Here is a 15,969-nt window from a genome sequence, read left to right as displayed (position 1 = left end):
AATATCAAAGGCGGGCAACACAGAGAATAATAGAAGGAAATGATTGTAATTTCAACAGAACAAGTGATAATAACTTAATACAAGTAAAGGCTCAATTTCAACAACGATTCATCAAATAGAATCGCACACATTTGGCACATCGTGCCCACATTACCAATCACCCTCGCATGTAAAAGACCTCATGCCACAACATACGTTACACCTCGCACGGAAAAAACCTTGTGCCACAATATAAGTTACGCTTGCACGGCAAGGACCTCGTGCCACGATATAGATCAAATTTTGTATCAATTACTCATAACACGTTCCAGATAACTATCAAGAATAAAATAAAGTAATGCATAATAAAAGCTTTCTTTTTATTTCAACCCCTTACGCTACCAACAACTCAACAGAAAGTGAGATAACAACTCCATATAAGTAAATCCATCTTAATAACTAAAACATCAAGAAATAACAGAGGCACATATTGGCATGTTAGAACTCACACAACAAATTATTTATAATTGCATGACACACACAAAGAAGTCATAAGCACAAACAAGAATACCCATTCTTCACCACCACATAAATATCATCAATAAACGCCCCCAGACCATTACATACCATCCCCACATAGCTACCCTTATCTCACTGCGTGCGCAACAGTAAAGTAATTGCTCGTCTTGTCTCGCCACACATATTTTAATAATCATCCCACCTTGTCTCGTCACATGCTCAAACTAGATATAATCCGTCTTATCTCGCCACATGTGCAATATCAATAATAATATTAGCATGAAAGGAACCTCATGCAAATACCCGAACAATCCGCCCAAAAAGTCCATATGTACCATAATCATAATAACATAACATGCCAACAATTGTCATCAAGACATAAACTCACAATCTGCCAACACAGTGCCCAAGGACAAACCAATAAAGGAAATGCGAATAGGTGTTCAACATATGAGCATGAATTACTAACTCACTTTGGCAACAATCTCACAAACTCCCAACTTGGTCAATTAAGAAAATTACAATCCTACAACATGATCTCTAGCATGGTACATAAACTCAAGTAAACAACCAAAGTGAAAACACGTAGTGCAGATATCTCTCAAGCAAAACAAGTCAATAAGAGCAACTTCGGGTCAAATCCGGTTATAAATCACACATAAGACCGTGTACACACTCGTCACCTCATGTACACATTGTTTATAGATAACACAATTAAGCAATTAAGCCAAATCCTAAAGGTTAATTCTCCTACACAAAGTTAGGCAAGATACTTACCTCAAAAGCTCTCAATCAATACTCTAAAAATATTTTCCTTAAACGTTCACCTCTGTTCGGCCCAAATCTAGCCAAAAATGACTTCATAACATCAAACAATGAAAGAAAATTCAACCTCAATTAATAAAGTTAAAATCTTTACACATTTCTCAAAAAGTTAACAAAATTCAACCCCGAACCCACCCGATCAAAACCTGAGTCGAAGGGTAGATCTTGACAACCCATATACCACGAGTCCAAATATGTGTTTGATTTACAAATCCGAGTCCATCGACTCTCAAATCTCAAATTTTTATTTTTTAAAATATAGTAAAAAAATCCCCAAATATTCCTTTCAAATCTCATGATTTTGATGTTAAAATTCATAAGAAATTAGTTAGAATTTATCTCATTGCTTGTGTTATGAACATTAAACTAAAGATCTGATTTTGATGATTTATCAAGTCCTATTAAACTTATGGATTTTAGCATCAAAATCATGAGATTTGAAAGGAATTTTTGGAACTTTTTACCATGTTTTGAAAAATAAAAATTTGAGATTTGAGAGTCGATTTAGACTTGGATTTGAAAACCAAACATATATTTGGACTCGTGAGGTTATGGGTAGTCAAGATGTACCCTTCAACTCGGATTTTGACCGGGCGGGCCTGGGGTTAACTTTTGTTGACTTTTTGGGAAATGTGTAAAGTTCTTAACTTTATTAATTGAGGTTGAATTCTCTCACGTTGTTTGATGTTATGAATTCGTTTTTGGCTAGACTTAGAGTATTGACTGAGAGATATTGAGGTAAGTATCTTGCTTAGCTTTTTGTGGGGGAATTATCCCTTAGAATTTGGCTTAATTTCTTATTTGTGTTATATGTAAATGATGTGTATACGAGGTGACCAGTGTGTACATGGTCGTATATGTGATTTATGACCAGATTTAACCCGAGGTTGCTTTTATTGCCTTGTTTTGCTTGAGAGATCTCTGCATTACGTATTTTCACTTTAGTTGTTTACTTGAGTTTATGTTCCATGCTAGAGATCATGTTGTAGGATTATAATTTCCTTAATTAGCCAAGTTGGGCATTTGTGGGATTGTTGCCAAAGTGAGTTAGTTGAATTCATGATCATATGTTGAACACCTATCCGCATTTCCTTTATTGGTTTGTCTTTGTGCACTATGTTGGCAGATTATAAGTTGATGTCTTGATGATATTTTTTGAAATATTGTATTGTTATAATTATGGTACATGTGGACTTGTTGGGCGGATTGTTCGGGCATTTGCACGGGATTTCTGCCATGCTAATATTATTATTGATATTGTACATGTGGCGAGACAAGGTGGGTTATATCGGGTTTGCGCATGTGGCGAGATGGTGGGATGATTATTATAATGCGTGTGACGAGATAAGGCAGGCAATTACTTTACTGTTACGCACGTGGTGAGATAAGGGTGGCTATGTGGGGATGATATGTAATGGCATGGGGGCGTTTATTGATGATGTTTGTGTGGTGGTGAAGAAGAGGTATTCTTGTTTGTGCTTATGACTTCTTTGCATGTGTCATACATTTATATATGATTTGTTGTGTGATTTCTAACTTGACAATTTGTGCCTCTTTTATTACTTGATATTTCAGTTGTCAAGATAGATTTACTTACGTGGGGTTGTTATCTCGCTTTATGTTGAGTTGTTGGTAGCGTAAGAGATTGAAATAAAGAGAAAGTTGTTATTATGCATTACTTTATTTTATTCTAGATAGTTCTATGGAATATTTTATGAGTAATTGATATGGAATTGGATCTATATTGTGGTACGGGGTCTTTGTCGTGCGTGGTGTGACGTATGTTGTGGCACGAGGTCTTTACCATGCGAGGGTGATTAGTAATATGGGAACAAGGTGCCATATCCGCGTGATTCTATTTGATGTCTCATTGTTGAAACTGAGCCTTTACTTGTATTAAGTTTTTATCACTTGTTCTGATAAAATTACGGTTATTGCCTTCTATTATTCTTCCTATTGCCCGTCTTTGATATTTTGCATATATTATTTGACTAGTGGGTGTCTTGACTTGAACCTCGTCACTACTCCGTCAAGGTTAGTCTTGATACTTACTGGGTATCGACTGTGGTGTACTCATACTATGCTTCTGCACATTCTTTGTGCAGATCTAAGTACCTCAGTGCATGTCGGTCGTTAGTGAGCTGATTCTACGTTGCTACAGAGACTTCAAGGTATACATGTTGTTCCGATCGCAGGCCTCGGAGTCACCTTCTACTGTTTATTTTATCTCAAACAGTTCTGTATTTTTAGATTCATTATATACCTCTTGTAGAGTTTATGACTCAGTATTATCAATTTTGGGAATGTGATTGTGGTATTATTATATTGGCTATGTTTTGGTTTATTTTCTCAATTTTATTTAAATATTGAGTTGTTAAATTATGTCTGGTATTGTTGAGTGATAGGTTTACCTAGTCTTAGAACTAGGTGCCATCACGATCTTTAAGGTGGGATATTGGGTAGTGATATCTTTATCTTCCTAGCCACACAAAGTGACTATGCACTTACTTCAAAAACCTAGAGAAAGGCACTTGGAAGATTAGATACTAAGATATTCCTATCTTTTTGTATCAAAGGATGAATTCAATTATATTTCTAGACGATGCAGTAGAGTTTGGTCTAAAACAATTAATAAAGCAGCCATATTTTGCAAGAATATCTTCCTCTATCATTTCTTCCTCTTCCTTTTTAGTCCATGCAAAAATTCATCAAGAGTATCATTCAAAAGTGTTGCAAGTTATACCATAGGAGTTTATATTCAAACTCCCATAGTGAATATTAGGTTCATACTTATTACATGAAACTATATATTAGGTCTAATCTCAGGGAATAGAATAGTTAAAGATCTACAATAAACCTTTTATACTTAAATAAAAAGAAGATCCATAAAATTTAAGGTGTAAGAAGTAAAAAATAGTAAGTATATTATAAATTAACTGTAATGACCCCGCCGGTTATTTTGAGTATTGTTACCCCGTTCCCCCATTTACTGTTTATTTTGTGCTCTATTACTGTTATGTGACTTGCTGGGGTGGTTGGTTTGATTCTGGGGATGTTTCGGAATGAATTAGGATACTTAGTCCCAAGGTTGGAAACTTAAGTTGAAAGAGTTGACTAGATATTAACTTATGTGTAAATGACTCCGGAATTGAGTTTTGACAGTTCCGGTAGCTCTGTGGGCTGATTTAGGACTTAGGAGTGTGTTCGGATAACGATTTGGAGGTACGTAGGTAATTCTGGCTTGAAATGGTGAAAGTTGGAAAATTAGAAGTTTGGAGAGTTGAGAAGTTTGATCGAGAGCTCACTTTGTTGTTACTGGACTCATATTTTAGTTCCGAAAGTTAGAATAGATCTTCTGTATTATTTATGACTTGTGTGCAAACTTTGAGGTCAATCGGAGTTGATTTGATAGGTTTCGGCATCGAATGTAGAAGTTAGAAGTTCATAAGTTCATTAGGCTTGAATAGATGAACGATTCATTATTTTAGTATTGTTTGATTTGATTTGACGCTTAAAGTGAGTTTGTATGATATTTTAGGACTGGTTGGTATGTTTGGTTGAGGTCCCGGGAGTCTCGGGTGTGATTCAGATCATATTCGGGCATTTTGAACCTTGGAAGATTTTTGATTTTGCTGGTGCTGGTTTTCTTGTACGCGATCGTGATCGCAAAGTGTTGTTGTGGCAGCTGGGATTTTTTTCTATGCGTTCGCGAGCTTGGGTCTGCAATCGCATATGTTGGAGAGGCAGTGAATCATGAACGCATGGGTCTAATCGCGTTCGCGAAGAAGAAAAGAGGAGTCTGGGTTAACGCGAATGTTTTATTTGCGATCACGTAGGTCTGAGATTTTGTGAGTCGCGTTCGCGTGGGCTTATACTCATTCACGTTGAGTAAATTTTTGGCAGCTTAGGATTTGTGCTTCGCAATCGCGAAGCATTTTCCGCGATCGCGAAGAAGGACATCTGGGCATACTCTTAAATATAAACAATGAGGGTTTGAGTTATATTTCACAATTTAATTTTGGGAGCTCGGATTGAGGCGATTCTTGGAGAGATTTTCAAGGGAGTGATTGGGGTAAGTGATTCTAACTCATATTTGGTTAAATTACATGAATTTATCATTGATTTCATCATTTAATTAGTGTTTTGGGTTGAAAATTTGGGGGGAAATTGTAGAAACTTCCTAGGCTTTAATTTGAGGAATTGAAGGTTGAGTTGTGATCGGATTTGAGTAATTTTGGTATGGTTGGACTCGTGGTTGAAGGGGTGTTTGGATTTTTTAACCTTTTTTGGATTCCGAGACGTGAGCCCGGGGTTGACTTTTGTAGTAGACTTTTTGATTTTTGTTAAAGAACTTAGCTTTTTCATATGAAATTGATTCCTATAGTTTGAGTTGATTGTATCGAGTTGTTTGTGGCTAGATTCGAGGCGTTTGGAGGCCGATTCGCGAGGTAAGGGCTTATTGGAGTAGAGATTTGCACGGTTTGAGGTAAGTAACACTTCTAAACTTTATTTCGACGGTATGAACCCTTGAATTTCGTGTTATGTAGTTAGTGTTGAGGTGACGCACATGTTAGGTGACGGGCGTGTGGGCGTGCACAGTAGAAATTGTGATCCGTTCAATTCCGTGGTACTATGTAGTCATCAAACCTTGTTTCTATTCATGTGATCTCTATGTGTTAGAGTAATTGAGCTGCAAATTCATGTTAGAAATCATGTTAGGCTTTATGTTCATCATGATGAGACCCATTGCGGTCATTTCTGCTGTTGAATTATTTGCTTAGATGGCAATTTTGTACTTAGTCACATCCATCATTTGCATATCATATCTCAGCCTCTATTACTATTTATTGTTGTGTTATATATCATTGTTTGGGCTAACTGGCATGAGATTTGTGAGCCCGAGAGACTGGAGAGATTGATGACTGAGTTGGGGCCTGAGAGTCGTGTTGTGAGTGAGATTTATGGATTGGGATGCATGCCGCAGCAGGCCTTATGGCTTACATATGGATCGGGTTGCATGCCGCAGCAGGCCTTTTAGGCTTTATCATTATGGGATCAGGCTGCATGCCGCAGCAGGCCAGATTGGCTTATTATTAGTGCTTGGCAGGATTCGCCCCTCTGAAGTTTGACATACCAACAGTGAGCGCAGGTACCGTACAATGTTGAGTGATTGAGTGTGAGGAGCGGGAATTGAGACAATCAGATTGAGTACTCTGAGAGTGTGAGTACGCGAGGTTTTCATTGTGTTGCATCACATGTGATATGCACGTTGGCATGTAGATATATAGATGTAATATTTCTCATATCAGTCATACTTGGCATATTTTATCTGTATTGAGCTTAACTGTTAAACCTTGAAGCATGTCTACATTCATGTACTGTGTACTAACAGATTATGAGTTTCTATGAGATATTATTGTCATATTTCCTGTAATTTCCGTACTGTTAAACTCTATATTTGGACTGTATTGGTTGAGCTCATCACTACTTTCAGCCCAAAGGTTAGTCTTGTTACTTATTAAGTTGGTTGTGCTCATACTACACTCTGCACTTCTTGTGCAGATCCAGGTACTTTCGAGCACGGAGATTGCTAGTGTTGGAGCTTATTCAGTTTGAAGACTATCGAGGTAGTTGTCTTGGCATCCGCAGACCTTGACTCTCCTCCTTTATCTCTTAGTTTTATTAATAATGTTCTACCTTCCTAGAAAGTGTTTCAGTTATTAGACCGTGTTATTGTATAGATTCTCATGTACTCAGCGACACCCGAATTTTGGAAAATTATGTATTGAATTGCGGTGTTTTCACACTGTTATTATGAGATTTCATTTACTTAAACCTATTTCAGTATGTTTTGAATTAAAGATGCCCGTATTTGTGAGTTGTCGGTTTGCCTAGTAACGCGATAGGTGCCATCACGACACATGTGATTTTGGGTCGTGACAAGTTGGTATCAGAGCCTAAGTTACATAGGTCTCACGAGTCATGAGCAGGTTTAGTAGAGTCTTGCGGATCAATACAGAGATGTCTGTACTTTTCTTAGAGAGGTTGCCGAACCCTTAGGAAAACTTCACATTCTTGTATTCTTGTCGTGCGGATTTGTTGATTTCGGGAACTAAACTTCTGTGATTCTATTCTCTCACAGATGGTGAAGACACGTGCTACCAGTTCGGGTGGACGACCACTAGTACCACTAGCTAGGGCCACCAAAGGCCAAGGTCGCGGTGGAGGCCGAGGTACAGCTCGTACAGCAGCTAGAGCAGCACCTACAGACCCACTAGTTATTCTAGCTTAGGAGCAGATTCCAGATGTGGTTGAGCCGGTGGGACCAGCTCATGCACCAGTTGTGCCCATTGTGATTCCAGGGCTTCAGAAGGCTCTGGCCCAGATATTGACTGTTTGCACTAGCCTTGCTCAAGCGGTTTCAGTTCAGGCCGCACCAACCACTTCTCAAGCCGGAGAAGGTGCTCAGACTCCTGCCGCCCGTACTCCAGAGCAGGTGGTACAGGGACTTCAAACACCGGGGGTACTACCAGCCCAGTCGGTTAAAGTTGCTCAGGCCCAGGTGGGTCCTATTATGAGTGATGAGGAGCAGAAAAGACTAGAGAGGTTTGGGAGGCTCAAGCCTCCATCATTCAATGGGAATGAGTCAGAGGATGCTTAGGACTTCTTGGATAGGTGCCAGCGAATTCTTTGTGCGGTGGGTATTCTGGAGACTAGTGGAGTCTTATTTACTACTTTCCAGATGATGGGGGCAACCTTCAGATGGTGGGAGACTTATGAGTGAAGCAGGCCAGCCGGTGCTGCACCACTTTCATGGCACGAGTTCCCCGTTTTCTTCTTGGAGAAGTTTGTGCCACCGACCCGTATGGAGGAGTTGTGTAGGCAGTTTGATCAGCTATGCTAGGAGGGCATGTTTGTGACCCAGTACGAGATGAGATTTTCAGAGTTGGCTCTCTTGTGATCTGGTTGGTTCCCACAGAAAGGGAGATAATTAGGAGGTTCATTGACGGCCTCAACGATGGACTGCGTTTTGTTATGACTTGAGAGAATGTATCAGGTGCTATGTTCGATGAGGTTGTTGATCTTGCTAGGCGGCTAGATCTGGTCCGTGTCAGGAGCGTGAGGAGAGGGAGGCCAAGAGGCCTCGTGGTTCGGGTGGTTTTAGTGTTGTTTCTTCTGGGGGTCAATCCCACCACAACAGGGGTTATCCTTATAGGCCCGCTCAGTTGGCTCATCTGGTTCATCGTGGCACATCAGCCAACCATGGTTCTTATAGTGCTCGCCCGGGTCAGTCATCTCTCAGTGCCCTCCCATCTTAGAGTTCATCTCGTGCTCCATCAGTTCAGGGTTCATCAATGCTGGGTTCTTCGAGCAGTTATTCTGGTTCTTGGGGTCCGATTCAGTCCCCACTACCATTGACGGATCAGGGTTTCTACGAGTGTGGGGAGCTTGGTCATGTGAGGAAGTTTTGTCCTCGTCTTTTGGGAGGTCCAGCTCAGCAGGAGGGTCAGGCCATAACGTTTGCACCAGTTACCTCACCATCCGCTCAGCCAGCTTGGAGTGGGGCTCATGCAGCTAGAGGTTGCCCTAGAGGGGGAGGCCGATCAGGTAGCAGCCAGGCTTGATTCTATGCTATTCTTGCTAGGCTAGAGGTTGTTGCTTCAAACATAGTGATCACAAGTATTGTCTCAGTATGCCACGGGGATGCTTTTATATTATTTGTCCCTGGTTTTACTTATTCGTATATATCATCATATTTTGCTCGTTATTTGGATATACCCCGTGAGTCCTTTGTTTCACCTCTTCATGTATTTATGCTGGTGGGTGATACTATTATTATAGACCGTGTGTATCGGTCATGTGTAGTGACTATTGGGGGATTTGAGACTAGGGTTGATCTCTTATTGCTTAGTATGGTTGATTTTGACGTGATTTTGGGTATGGATTGGTTGTCTCCATGTCATGCTATTTTGTATTATCACGCTAAGACCGTGATGTTGGCGATGCCGTTGTTTCCAAGGATCGAGTGGAGAGGTTCTCTAGATTATGTTTCCAGCAGGGTAATTTCTTATCTGAAGGCCCAACGGATGGTTGGGAAGGGGTGTCTGTCATATTTGGCCTTTGTGAGGGATGTTGATGCTAATACTCCTAATATTTATTATGTTCTGGTAGTGCGAGACTTTCCGAATGTGTTTCTTGCTGACCTGTCAGGCATACCACCTGACAGGAATATTGATTTCGGTATTAACTTTATGCCGGTCACTCAGCCCATTTCTATTCCTGCGTATCGTATGGCACCAGTATAGTTGAAGGATTTGAAAGAGCAGCTTCAGGAGCTTTTTAATAAGGGGTTTATTAGGCCTAATGTGTCGCCTTGGGGTGCACTGGTTCTGTTTGTGAAGAAGAAGTATGGTACTATGCGGATATGCATCGATTATAGGCAGTTGAACAAAGTTACAATCAAGAACAAGTATCCTTTGGCGCGCATCGATGATCTATTTGACCAGCTTCAGGGAGCGAGCGTATTCTCTAAGATTGATTTGAGGTCTGGGCATCACCACTTGAAGATTCGGGACTAAGATATTCTGAAGACGGCATTCAGGACCCGCTATGGTCACTATAAGTTACTTGTGATATCATTTGGGCTGACCAACTCCCCAACAACATTCATGCATCTGATGAATAGTGTATTTCATCCATATCCTGATTTGTTTGTCATAGTATTCATTGATGATATCTTGGTGTACTCACGTAGCCAAGAGGAGCATGCCCATCATTTGAGGGTTGTACTACAGAGGTTGAGGGAGGAGAAGTTTTATACCAGGTTCTCCAAGTGTGAGTTTTGGCTCAGTTCGGTAGAGTTCTTGGGGCACGTGGTGTCCAGTGAGGGGATTAAGGTAGATCCAAAGAAGTTAGAGGCGATTCTGAATTGGCCCAGACCGTCTTCAGCTACTGATATTTAGAATTTTCACGGCTTGGCGAGATATTATCGTCGCTTTGTAGAGGGTTTCTCGTCCATTGCAGCACCGTTGACCAGGTTAACCCAGAAGTGTGCTCCATTCAGGTGGTCAAATAAGTGTGAGTAGAGCTATTAGAAGCTCAAGACTACCTTGACCACAACTCCAGTTCTAGTTTTGCCTTCAGTATTGGGTTCTTATATTGTGTATTTTGACGCTTCTCGGATTGGTATTGGGTGTGTCTTGATGCAGGAGGATAGAGTGATTGCTTTTGCTTCGCGCCAGTTGAAGCCCCATGAGAAGAACTACCATGTTCATGATTTGGAGCTGGTAGCCATCGTTCATGCATTAAAGATTTGGAGGCATTACCTCTATGGTGTATCTTGTGAGGTATTTACGGATCATCAAAGTCTCCAGCACTTGTTCAAACAAAAGGATCTAAACTTGAGGCAGCGGAGATGGTTGGAGTTGCTAAAGGACTATGATATTACCATTTTGTATTATCCCGGAAAGGCCAATGTGGTGGCCGATGCCTTGAGTAGAAAGGCGGTGAGTATGGGTAGCCTTGAATTTATTCCTATTGGTGAGAGGTCGGTTGCGTAAAATGTTCAGGTCTTGGCCAATCAGTTCATGAGATTAGATATTTCGGAGCCCGATTAGGTTCTAGCTTGTGTGGTTTCTCGGTCTTCCTTATATGATCGCATCCGAGAGGGTCAGTATGATGATCCCCATTTGTTTGTCCTTAAGGACACGGTTCAGCACGGTGATGCCAAGGAGGTTACTATCGGGGATGATGGGGTGTTGCAGATGTAGGGTCAGATTTGTGTGTCCAATGTGGATGGGCTACGTGAGGTGATTCTTGAGGAGGCCCATAGTTTGCGGTATTCCATTCATCGGGTGCCATAAAGATGTATCAGGACTTGAGGCAGCACTATTGGTGGAGGAGGATGAAGAATGATATAGTGGGGTTTGAAGCTCAGTGCCTAAATTGTCAGCAGGTGAAGTACGAGCATCAGAGACCGGGCAGGTTGCTGTAGAGGCTTGAGATTTAGGAGTGGAAATAGGAGCGTATCACCATAGACTTTGTAGTTGGGCTCCCACGGACTTCGAGGAAGTTTGATGCTATTTGGGTAATTGTGGATTGGTTGACCAAGTCCGCGCATTTCATTTCTGTTGGGACTACTTATTCTTCAGAATGGTTGGTTGAGATCTACATCCACGAGATTGTTTGCCTTTACGATGTGCCGGTGTCCATTCCACCCTCAGACGGACAGACAGTCCGAGCGCACTATTCATATTTTGGAGGATATTCTATGCACTTGTGTCATGGATTTTGGGGGTTCTTGGGATCAGTTTCTGTCGCTTGCCAAGTTTGCCTACAACAACAGCTACCAATCGAGCATTCAGATGGCTCCATATGAGGCTTTGTATGGGAGACGGTGTCGATCTCCGGTGGATTGGTTTGAGTCGGGTGAGGCTAGGCTATTGGGTATTGACTTGGTTCAGGATGCTTTGGACAAGGTTAAGTTGATTCAGGATCAGCTTCATACGGCGCAGTCTAGACAGAAGAGCTACACCAATCGGAAGGTTTGCGATGTTGCCTACATGGTAGGAGAGAAAGTATTACTCAGAGTTTCACCCATGAAGGGTGTTATGAGGTTTGGGAAGAAGGGTAAGTTGAGCCCTCGGTACATTGGCCCATTTGAGGTTCTTGAGAGGATTGGAGAGATGGCTTATAGGCTTGCATTGCCGCCTAGTCTATCGAGTGTCATCCAGTGTTTTATGTTTTCATTCTCCGGAAGTATGTCAGCGATTCGTCTCATGTTTTGCATTTCGGCACAGTTCAGTTAGATGGTGACTTGACTTACGATGTGGAGCCAATGGCCATTTTGGATCGGCAGGTTCGAATATTGAGGTCAAAGAACATAGCTTCAGTGAAGGTGCAGTGGAGAGGTCACCCAGCCGAGGAGGCTACTTGGGAGACCGAGCTGGAGATGTGGAGCAGATATTCACACCTATTTGAGACTCCAAGTATGATTCTAGACCCGTACGAGGACGAACGTTTGTTTAAGAGGGGGAGGATGTAATGAACCGGCCGGTCATTTTGAGTGTTGTAGCCCTATTCCTCCATTTGCTGCATATTCTGTGCTCAATTGTTGTTATGTGACTTTCGGGGTGGTCGGATCCAGGGATATTTCGGAATGAATTGGGACACTTAGTTCCAAGGTTGCAAGCCTAAGTTGAAAGAGTTAACCAGATATTGACTTATGTGTAAATAGGTTCGGAATGGAGTTTTGACGTTTCTAGTAGCTCCGTAGGGTGATTTTGGACTTAGTAGTGTGTCCAGATAGTGATTTGGAGGTCTGTAAGTGATTTTGGCTTGAAATGGCGAAAGTTAGAAAATTAAAAGTTTGGAGAATTGAGAAGTATGACCGAGAGTTGACTTTGTGGTTACCGGACTCAAATTTTGGTTTCAAAAGTTGAAATAGGTCTGTTGTGTCATTTATGACTTGTGTGCAAAATTTGAGGTCAATCGGAGTTGATTTGATAGGTTTCGATATCGAATGTAGAAGTTAGAAGTTCATAAGTTTATTAGGCTTGAAACGATGCGCGATTCATGGTTTTAGTGTTGTTTGATGTGATTTGACGCTTCGAGCGAGTTCGTATGATGTCTTACGATTGGTTGGTATATTTGGTTGAGGTCTCGGGAGCATCGGGTGTGATTCGGATCACGTTCGGCACATTTTGAACCTTGGAAGATTTTTGATTTTGCTGGTGTTGGTTTTCTTGTACACGATTGCGAGAGGAGGATCGCAATCGCGAAGTATTGTTGTGGCAGCCGGGATTTGTTTTCTATGCGTTCGCTAGCTTGGGTCTGCGATCGCGTATGTTGGAGAGGCAGTGAATCGCGAATGCATGGGTCTAGTCGCGTTCACGAAGAGGAAAAGAGAAGTTTGGGTTCACACGAATTTGTTATTCGCGATCGGGTGATGATGTTTGCGATCACGTAGGTCTGAGATTTTGTGAGTCGCATTCGCGTGGGCTTATACGCGTTCTCATTTTGTCTGGGTTCACGTGAATTTGTTATAGAGCATGTTGGACAATTAGCTATATTGTATAAAAGATGCACAATGGCAACCTCTGGCGTGATAGCTATCAGTATTTTATCTTATAATTTAATAAACTTACAGTAGAGGTTTGTATATCATTAGCCGAAACGGATAATATTTTATCATCAATGACTACAAGATTCAGTGATGAAGGTGACTCCGATGGGCTTTTCAAAGTGTATGCCATTAGCATTTGTTTGTAGTCCTTTTCCCCGTAATTGACATAATAAATATCATAAAATGATTTTTTTATATGTAACAATAGTTAAATAATGATGTGATTTATTTTAAATGCAATTTGTATTGTACTAACTCCGTAATTCAGTTGCTTGCACATAGAGGGGATTGATTAAGATTGTCGAGTTATATCTTGTTGCCAAACGGGAAACTGTGTATGCAAAATTTGTTAATAAATAAAGTGAAAGTATTATTAGAAAAAATAAAGATCATGGTCTTACCACCACGGTATTTGGCAGTAGCTATTCGCTTTGCAAGAATAACAGAATATTCTTGTAGTTGCCTCACTTGCCTCAATAACTCAATTCCTCCATTGCTTGTCAAGTCTTCCCATATAGTGAACAAAAGAGGTTTCTTACTGTACATCTATGAGTGTTAGCTAGATGTTTTCTTATGTGATAGAAGATTAAACTGTTGTAAGACATAGACTAAATGGAAACAAATAAAGATGTCTAAGGAACCACCTTTTAATAGTTGATGTGATCGTGCTACTCTCTTCTAGGGAGAGTTTAGAAAGAAAAACTTTCCCTTCCCCCATAGTTTCCATTCATCAGTTTCGATATCTCTTTCCATGCTCCGGTAATAGCCGCTTTTGTTAATTTTGCATTTGGTCTTCTGATAACTCAACCTTATCATATGTGGACTTTAAAGATGATGAATAGAAGTTAAATCATTTGGCAGTGAAGCATGGAAGAGTTGCTGTGAGAATAGCAAACCAAATTCAACATCTCAAGGTTGTTCTTCGACATCGAGGAAAGAAATTGTATTTTGTCTCCTCGGAGGAGGTAATGGTGGCCTATCTATCCCTCGGGATATGGGTAAGATCTGCGTACACACTATCCTCACCCAGACTCCACTAGTAAAATTTTACTGGGTCGTTGTTGATATTGTTGTTATTGTTGGAGGAGGAGGTAATGGTGCCTCCATTTTGATTATTCTTTGGAATCCATAATAGTGAACCCGTCGATGACCCATTCAAACTTTTCTGATATGTATTGAATAAGGATATGGATCTCTAACTTTGGCAGTTGAAATGAGATACGTCTCGAAACGTTTGAACAACTTATCACATCGTCCAATGTCATCACCATACAATATTACACAAATTTGTTCCTCCTGCAATTTTATTAAGACGGATAATACTCTAATTATTGGAAGAGTACAAGTTAGAAGATCGTATGTTACAGTTAAAGTTGTAATTTCACTTACCTTTTCATCTTGAACAATTATTGTCTGAGAATGAACTCAATGATCCCTACTTTCTCTCGGCCAAAATTTGTATACGGACTGAACTTTGAAAGTCCATTCTTTAGTCAATGGTGTAATTTCATTGATCGTAAGTCTTTGGTCCATTCTGTCAGTATAACTTGCATATTAATAAGAGTAAAATTGTAAGAACAAACCATTCCACATTAGAAATATAAGGCAGCAAATATACTGACAAAGATAGTGGCAAAAGCCATATGACAGTAGATTTTTAATTACCTCAAAAAGATAAATCTTGAACAAGATATTCACACAAAAAAATAAATTAGCAGTAATCACTGAACAGATGCCAAAACAATAAGAAAATATTACAAATATGAAAAAGAAAAAAGATAATTGGGCACCTAAATTGCCTAGGGAGTTGCTCTTCTAGTCTCTTTAAATGCTTCACCAAAATATCACTTGCCTATCCGTAACCAAGTGAAAGTCCACCCATAAGTAATACATAGGTTTATGGACTAAGGCTAAAGGAAGAATCTTCAGTTAGGTTGGGTTGTGGGCTTATATAGATCGAGGTGACGTGTGTATGCAGATGTCGCAAATGCGACACAGGGATCACAAAAACGAACCCTGTCAGCCCAAGGAGATGTCGTAATTGCGACTTGGGCTTCGCATTTAAGATGCAGACCTCTTGCAAAAGCGACCAAGTGGTTGCAAATGCCACCTGCCCAAGCCCAGTACTATCTTCGCAAATGCGATCAAGGCGTCATATTTGCGACACCTAACACCCCCTGCCCTCTTGGCAATTGCGAATGGTGCTCGCAACTAACTGCATCACCAACACACGAGCACACTAGCAACCTGAAACTGAATTCCAATGGCCCGAAGCACGTCCAAAACTCACCCGAGCCCTCGGGGCTCCACACTAACATCCCCACAATACTAAAAATACCATACGAACTTGCTCGCGAACTCGAAACACCAAACTAACATCCAGAATTACGAATCATACACAAAAACACATAAAATACATATAGAACTCAAAAATTTCTAAAATCACAACCAAGCGTCTGATTCCTATTAAACCAACTTGGAATAACACCGAACTTTGCACACAAGTTCCAAATAAAAAAACA

General features: G+C 40.6%; 1 long non-coding RNA gene across 1 annotated transcript; it reads right to left on the bottom strand.

The window, feature by feature from the left end:
* Positions 1 to 14,668: 14,668 nt before the first annotated feature.
* Positions 14,669 to 15,328, bottom strand: LOC108947700 (uncharacterized). Its single transcript, XR_004510780.2, has 2 exons — positions 14,837 to 15,328; positions 14,669 to 14,743 (listed from the first exon to the last, which is right to left on the bottom strand). It is a non-coding gene; the product is annotated as an uncharacterized lncRNA (long non-coding RNA).
* Positions 15,329 to 15,969: the final 641 nt, after the last annotated feature.

The sequence above is a fragment of the Nicotiana tomentosiformis genome, chromosome 5 (genome assembly GCF_000390325.3).
Source record: "Nicotiana tomentosiformis chromosome 5, ASM39032v3, whole genome shotgun sequence".
NCBI classification, from domain to species: Eukaryota; Viridiplantae; Streptophyta; class Magnoliopsida; order Solanales; family Solanaceae; genus Nicotiana; species Nicotiana tomentosiformis.
This window is presented reverse-complemented; position numbering and strand designations above follow the sequence as displayed.